Below are 8,676 nucleotides of genomic sequence, written 5' to 3'. Positions count from 1 at the left end.
GAGGCGGGAGGCGGGAGGCGGGAGGCGGGAACGCCGCGTCTCCTGCTGAATCGAGGCTGGCAACCTAAAATCTGGCTGGAGACACCGACGGAGGCTCAGACTGCCATCGGGAAACGGGTTTTCGCGTGGACTCTGCAGTGTTGCCTTGCATTATAAAATAAAACTTAGTTGAAAGAGTTGGAGGGAAGTGGGGGGGATTCGGTGAGCTCGAATGGAAAGGGCAGTTTCTCTTTCATTCTTAATGCCAGACACACAGAGGCGCAAACCGTGCTGCAGGTAAGCCGGATGGATGTGGACCCAGCTTCTCTCTCCCCCTGCCTTTTTCCTGTCTCTCGGGCTCTCTCTCCCTCTCCCTACCCCCCCCCCCCCCCCCCCCCCCCACACACACACATAGGCGAGGCAGATGTGCCCACCGTTCTGTTCGGGGCTTTCTGACGGGATCGGTTTCTACACACCCGGCTATGTTTAGGTCCAGCCTGGCAGCCCGGATCCGGGAGACCGCGGTGCAGCCGGCAGCGGGGGCGCCAGAGAACCGCCTCGGCCCCCGAGTTCCACTAGCGCGCGCATCTTCGGAGGGTCGGGGTGGAGGCGAGCGCGCCAGTGGACTCCCTCTTTGCCCCCAGCCACGCTGTTTAGGGCGAGTCGTGCCGCCCTGGCGGTTGCGGCCCGACCGAGGAGTTCCGGGGTCTCCCCCACGGTCGGAAGGCAGCCGCGGAGTCCGGGGAGCGCGCGGGAGGCGCGTGGGGGGCGCCCTGGGGCCCGCAGCCGCTCCTTCCTGCCCTGCTTCGCGGGGCCCCAAGCGCAAGCCCGAGCCCCGGAGCCCGGGCTCGGCTTCCTGCCCGCGGCCAGCGGCCTCCGCGCCCGGCCACGGGCCGGGACAAAGAGAAATCGCCACCCCGGGCCTCGGGGGGCCCCGCCGAGCCAGGCCGGCCCCGGAGCCCGGCGGCGGCGCGCTCGGAGCCCGGGACGGCCGGCGGGCGCCGGGACCCCCCGCGCCGCCCCCCGCCCCCCGCGCGCGCACACCTTCGCCCCGCAGTCCGCCCGCCGGCCCCTCGCCCCGCCGCTCCCCTTTGTTCACATTGTCTCAGAAACGGCCCGGCTCTCGGGTCAAGATGGTGAAAGTTGCCGGGACTTGAGCACGGCTCTAGTCCGCGGGACGTGCGAGTGAGGCGCGGGGTGGGAGCGGAGACTGGACCCCTGCGCCGGGAAAGGGAGGCAGCCTCTTTATGGGGGCGCGGGGTTGGGAGGGGGGGGCATCCGCCCCAGGAGTCGGCGAGAGGCCGGAGGTGAGGCCCTGGGGCTGGCCCTGCTCGGGACGAGAGGGTTTCGCCGGAAGATGAGAGGGAGTCGTGAATTGGCAGATTTCTCGGGTGCGGGAGGTGCCGGCGACCCGGAGCGACCTTCCGCCGCCCCCGGGGCGGAAGGCGTGCTCCGGCCCGGCCCCGGCGGAGAGGAGGGCGAGGAGCGAGGGGGTCCTCCCTCCTGGCCATTCCCACACCCCTTTGCCGCAGTCCCAGGTCATTGGGTGTCCGCGGGCTGACTCCGTGCGTCGTGCTTACGTGTTTAGGAAGCACCAGAGCCCTGCCCCGCGGCATTGACGGCGGTCACGTCGACGGTGGGCTTTCACGGTAACTGCTCGAGAAGCCGGGGAGGAAGTGTCACTTCTCATAAACCACCCGAGTGGCCGGCATCCAGCACGGAGGCAGCCAGCAGCGCCGGCTCACGCGGGGCCGTCCCTGGGCCGCGCGGGCCCCGTGTGCCGGGTGGGTTACTTTGCCAGCAGAAGCTGATGAAGGGAGACAGGCGGGCGGGGGCGGGGGGAGAGGGGGCCAGACGCTCGGTGAGGGAGGCCATGAGCAGCACGTGGACGCTTCCACTGAAGACCGGCCTGGGACAGTTTCCGCCAGCTGTCCCCAACCACATTCTTTCGGTCCGAGTTTAGATGGTGAGCCAATGAGCAAAGACCATTTCCGCTTCCGAATCCTGCAGCCTCGTGACTGTCACTTTAAAAAGGATGCGGCGGTGGGAGCCGGGGCTAAGTGGCTGACGGAGCGCTTCCCCGCCGAGGAGCAGCGTGCTCCCGGCGTCGCTCCGCTACTGCAGCGGACGAACCCACACTTCATCTGCACACCGAACTGGAGCCGCAGGAAGCCTCCGCCCCTTCCTTGCGCCGTCAACGTGCGGGTCAAGGTGCCTTCCCCTCGGTTTGGTCCTGCTTTCCTATTACAGTTAAGGCGATCATCTCTTTCCTTCCGTGGGTCGCGGCCCATTTTCGCCAGAACCCACTCCACCGGCCGTGTCTGGCCGACTTCCTCACGATTCCCCTCCAGCTGCGCCACGGTCATGAGCTCCTGGGTCCACGCCTGTGTGCGTAGGTTTTATAAGTATTTTTCAATTGGGACATAGATGCCAAACTCCAAGAGGAATGAGGCCTTGCTTTCCACACACGTGGTGTAATTGGCTTAATGACACCTGCCTTGGAAGACTGTTGTTAGGAATAAAAGGAAAAATGCATATAAAACAGGCAGCAAACAATAGACACTTAAGAGCTATCATTAGGCTAGTCCTAATGTCCTTCCCCCCACATTTCTGCCCATGAGATATGCAGCAAATACTATTATTGATTCCCATCGCAGTGCTCTCTCGGGCTGTCTCTTCTCAGAATATTTTAATCCCTCTGGTTTTCTCTTCATCAGTCTCTTCTGCTGATCATTTAGTGCTTAGACCCCGATGGGAATAAATGATGAGGTAAGTGAAGAGAGCCATGAAGAGAAATGAGCACTAAGATAGGGGGCAGCAGATCTGGAAACAGCTTCCCCAACCCTCCCTGCCCCACCGAGATCTGCTCCCCGTGATTGCTGATACGGGGTGAGTTTATGACACATGGATTTAACAATGGCCTGTAAGGTATAATAAAGTCCCTCCACATTTCAGGTGACCGCTGGAAAAAAGCGCTCTGCCCACCTCTACTGCTTTCTTCATTAACACATGTCCCCTCCTCTGACTTCCTTGGACCCCCAAACGCACATCACCATGGAATACTTTCATTCCTTTCCTATAATAAAGGTGTAACTGGGCCTCCACCCTCCCATCCCCATTTCCCCCACTCTCCCCACCTCCTCTACAGCCCTTTAGTCAAGGGCTCTGGTTTGGAAATTGTGAGGAGTGTGGAGTGGAGAGGAGTGTTTGGGAAGGTTGAAGTCAGTTCCTATTCTGACCCCGGTGGACTACAGGTAAGCTTCAATGGCAAGAGGACAGAACTAATGGAGCCAACATTTATTGGCTGCTTGCTGTGTTCCACACTACTAAGTGCTTTTGTGTTCTACCTTTTTAACTTTCAAAATCGCCGTATGAGATAGGTACTCTTATCCCATTTTACACATGAAAAAACGGACTTCTAAAGATTAAGTAACATGCCTATTGCCACAGTGCTAACAAGTGATGGTGCCAAGTATATGACCCTCTAGTATAATAAGCATATACGAGCATATACTATATGCATACTATACTGTGCATATAATAAGCATATACTAGCATAGCCATATATGCACGTATATACATATATTATAAATTTTTATAAATGGTATGTTTGCATTAAATAAATATAAATATAAAAAAGAAATTTACACAGAAGTAAATTGCTTATATGTATACAAGAACAACTAGTTAAAAGACATAATGAAGGAATAAAGGCCGTAGTTACAATACGGGGGGAACAAGAAAGATAAATTTCCAGGAATACAATTAACAAAAATGTGCAAGGTCTACATGAAGAAACACATTTAAAGCTCCCTAGGGACACAAAAGAAGAACTAAACAAATAGAAAGGCAGGTAGTGTTCTCAGATTGAAAAAACTCAATTTCATAAATACATAATCATTCCTAAATTAATCTAAAAACTTAACATGAACACAAAAACAACCAATATGTTTTTTAGTTAGAAACTCGGATGCTAAAGTTAATAAAGAAAATTCATTTTAAATTGACCAAAAAAATGTTTGAAATTGACAAGAAAAATAAGAAGGTAACTAGCCATACAATATTTTTAAATATTTTAAAGCTATAACACTCAAAACAGAGAGTAGTGTTGTCATATAGATAAAGCAGTGACACCGAATAGAAATCACAGAAATAGACCTGAATACATTGTATAATTTAATACATGATAAGCAATCAGGGGAGGTGGGGAATGAACTATTGAGCAAATGGTTTTGAAACCACTGAATAGACAGCTGGGAAAAAATAAGTAATATCTATTCCTCACACTTTACGTGAGGATAAAACCTAAATGGAGCAAATATTTCAATATTAAAAAATAAAACCATAAAAGAAACAATGGAAGAATTCCTTCATAATCTCAGTAGTGAAGTTCTTACTAATTGTTTCACAGAATCCAAATACCTGAAAGGGAATAATGACAAATTCTACCGCAGACAAAACATGGTTTAACTGCATGGAGGGAAAACACAAATTCAGAAGATAAATGACAAAATGGAAAAAATGTCCATCTCATATCAAGATAAAGAACTCATTTCCCTAATATATAAAGAGCTCCTATAAATCAATAAGAAAAATATGACTTCTGTTTTCTAGTCTGACATGTAAAGACGGGGAAGTCATCATTCCCTCCAGCCCCCTCTAGCCCTCACTGTAGGGAAAAGGAAATACCCAGTTCGGGATTCCTAAAAGACTGAGACCTAGTCATAGGACTAGAGAACACTTCCCCTGCCTCTACATCTTTCCACGACATCCAGAGGGCTCCAGCATAATACAGGGATCATTACAGCTACAAGAACGGCAAGACTCAGACCTTATTTAGGAAGCCTCCCAGATAAACCAAGGGAGATGAAAAAGACACCGGAAGAAATTTTAGTCCCTGACCCCACAGCAACTGCAAACAGTAAAAACAGCCTAACTCTTGGCCAGATAAATATAAAATCTCACACAAAAGGCTTGTCTACCTAAGTAATTTTTACCCAATACATCATATCCAGCTTTCCACAAAAAGGTTAAAAGGTTAAAAAAAAAAAAAAAAAAAAAAGCACAGTGTACAAAGTAAGAGAAGTTTTGGAATTATCACACCAGGAATTTGAAACAACCATCACTAGGGGCACCTGGTGGTTCAGTCAGTTAAGCATCCGTCTTTGGCTCAAGTCATGATCTTCACAGGTTCGTGGGTTTGAGCCCCACACTGGCCTCTCTGCTGACAGCTCAGAGCCTGGAGCCTGCTTTGGAGTCTGTGTCTCCCTCTCCCTCTGCCCCTCCCTCGCTTGTGCTCTGTCTCTCACAAATAAACGTTACAAATTTTTTTGAAAACAACATCATTAATAGGTTAAGGTCTCTAATGGAAAAAGTGGATAACATGCAAGAACCAATAGGTGATGAAAGCAGAAAAGAGAAAGGTAGAGGGAAGAATCTACGGGAGGTGCGAGAAACCCGAAACACTGCAACACAAATGAAGAAGGCCTTTGACGGGTTCAGCAGGGCACTGAACACAGTCGAGGAAGGAACCAGTGAGCTCGGAATATATGTCAATAGCAACTCCTCAAATTGAAACGCGGAGATAAAAGAAAGAAAACAATGGAACAGAATATCCAGGAACTGTGGGAAAACGACAAAGGAAATATCACACACGTAACTGGAATACTAGAAGGAGAAAAAAGAGAGAAACACAGAAGAAATATTTGAAGAGATAACATTTAAGAAATTTCCAAACTTAATGACAGACCCTAAGCCACAGATCTAGGAAGGTCAGAGAACAGTAAGTAGGACAAACCCAAAAAAATGTACAGTGTACCTCATGCTCAACATATATCCATGTCTACAGTGTAGACAAAGACAAAGAGAAAATCTTGAAAAAGACTGGGGGGGGGGCAGGGAATCCTCCCTATAAAGGAACAAAGAAAAGAATCACATTGGACTTGTCTTCAGAAACCATGCAAGCAAGAGGAGAGTGGAATGACATATTTAAAGTGTTGGGGGGACAAAAGAAAAATACTAACGATAGAATAGTTTACAGAAAATACAAATGGTTCTTAAACATTAGTAAATAGTTTCAATTCCATTTATAATAAAAGAAATGTAAAATAAAACTGCAGATATACCATTTTTGCTATAATTTGACAACTATTTAAAAAATAATATAAAATACTGTGTTAAGAGTTTGGGGAATTCAGATGCTCTCATATATCACTGTGGAGATGAAGTTGTCACAGCCTTGAGGAAGGGCACTTTTGATAATATCTACTTATATATCACAACTGCACAGATCCTTTGACTCAACAATCTCTCTTCTGGAAATTTATCTTCAGTATCTATATACACATGTACAAAATCCTGTGTGCACAAGATTCCTCACTGTAGCACTCTTTGTAGTCGCAAAAGACTGGAAACAGTTCATGTGTCCATCAGGAACAGGTTATGGGGCATCTGGGTGTCTCAGTCAGTTGGGTGTCTGATTCTTGGTTTTGGCTCAGGTCATGATCTCAGGGTACGTGAGACTGAGCCCCACATGGGGCTCTGCGCCACTCTCTCCCCGACTCATAAGCATGCGTGCACACTCTCTCTCAAAATAAATAAAGTTTAAAAAATGAATGACTGGTTACATGAATTAAAATAATTCCATAGGGGCGCTTGGGTGGCTCAGTCGGTTGAGCGTCCGACTTCGGCTCAGGTCATGATCTCGCAGTTCGTGAGTTTAAGCCCCGCGTCGGGCTCTGTGCTGACAGCTCTGAGCCTGGAGCCTGTTTCAGATTCTGTGTCTCCCTCTCTTTCTGCCTTCCCCCGCTCATGCTCTGTCTCTGTCTCTGTCTCTGTCAAAAATAAATAAACATCAAAAAAAAAGTTTTTTTTAATAATTCCATAAAATAGAATCTCAAGCAGCTTGGTAAAGGAAAAAAAAAAATAGGGAAGGTTTTTGTATGCTACCATGGACTAAACTCCAAAGAATACTGTTGAAGAGAAAAATACAGTCCAGAACAGTATATGTGTTATGGCATCATTTATGTCCTAAAGGAAAACCTTTATATTAATACATATAAATACTATCTCTAGAAGTATATATAAGAAACAAAGACAATAGCTTTGCTTGTCTGCTGAAAATCATATACCTAGGGGACAATGAATAGGAGGGAGAATTTTCACTGCATACACTTTCTTACCATCTTGAACCACACGAATGTAGCGTTTCTTTACAAAAACATAAGCACGGCTTAACTTTTTTACGTAATTACATATTCCTCTTTGGAAGGAATGGAAGTACAGCACCTGGTCTTGGGAGGAGCTGCAGAAAATGTGATCAGGGAAGACTTTTCTGCACACGACCCAGGTTCGTGAAATAACACATCTCTGAAAATGTAATAGAGTCAATCTCCAGATGCTGCTCCTTTCTGTCTCTTTCAGGATAATTCTTGTGTGTCCTTAGCAGTGTTCAGCATTTTCCCGGTTCCTTTTACCTTTCTGCCTCTCCTGATTTCTCCTATCATAAAATGTGACCGGCAAAGTCCTAGGACTTTCTTCACTTGTAATTGTCCCAATATTAGATCACATTGCCTGTTCAAAACGTCCCACCTTCCACTCCGAGTTCATTCTCACGGCCTGCAAAGCTGCCCAACTTCCTACCGTAACCTCCCTCCTTGTTTGCCTCTCCATTCCCATGCCTCTCCACTTTCCTTTTGGTCACTCCAGCATAACTCATTTTAGCTCTTTTTCTTGCCTCTTTCTCTACTTCCCCCCACCCCCACTTTTAGAATATGGATGGGGTATAAGTAACAACAGCAACAATAATAGTTATCACTCAACACACGCCAAGAATTTCACTTGCCCTATTTCATTTAAAACTTCATTACACTACAAATTCGACATTATTACCTCTGCTTGTTAGGGTTGAAGAAACTAAGGCTTAGAGGGGTTAAGACACTTGACTGAAGTCACACAGCTGAACAGCAAGGAAGCAGGATCCTAACACGGACCTTCCAACGCAAAAGTCTGCGTTCTCCACTCCTAATTCTTTGCAGTTTAAGATTAATTTGTAACTAGATTCCCACTGAGTTATCTGTCTATATTCTCTTCTCTATTTTTTTTTTCCTAATTCTGCCTTTGGTTATCGTTAATAAGAATGCTAAATTTAACGAAACATCTATCTACTTCGTTTCTTATAGTTTGATGCTTTTTAATTGCCAAGTTTCTAATATTTAATAAGTACCTAAAAACATAAGACATAGGAAGAACAGAGAAAGTATAAAATATAAGTTACATTAAGAAGCATAAAATAATATCAGAGGTGTGACTGACATTTCTGGAAGTCATATATCAAATGAGGTCAAGGATGAGTGAAAAAGAAGAGGCATCTCATTCCAATTATCTACCTACTAACATAAACGTCACACTTTTGTTCAAGAGTTGCTTTTCTGGGGCGCCTGGGTGGCTCAGTCAGTTAAGAAGCTGACTCTTGGTTTCAGCTCAGTTCGTGATCTCACAGTTTCATGAGTTTGAGCCCCAAGTCTGACTCTGTGCTCAGAGCCTGTTTGGGATTCTCTCTCTCCCTCTCTCTGCTCCTCCCTCACTCGCTGTCTCTCTCAAAATAAATAAACTTAAAAAAAAACTGACTTAAAAATAAATAGTTGCTTTTCCACTTACATCCAAATCTCTTTAGAGTGGGAGAAAACATCTCAGAAA

Source organism: Prionailurus bengalensis, chromosome A1, assembly GCF_016509475.1.
Source record: "Prionailurus bengalensis isolate Pbe53 chromosome A1, Fcat_Pben_1.1_paternal_pri, whole genome shotgun sequence".
NCBI lineage: Eukaryota > Metazoa > Chordata > Mammalia > Carnivora > Felidae > Prionailurus > Prionailurus bengalensis.
Note: the sequence above shows the minus strand (reverse complement) of the source record.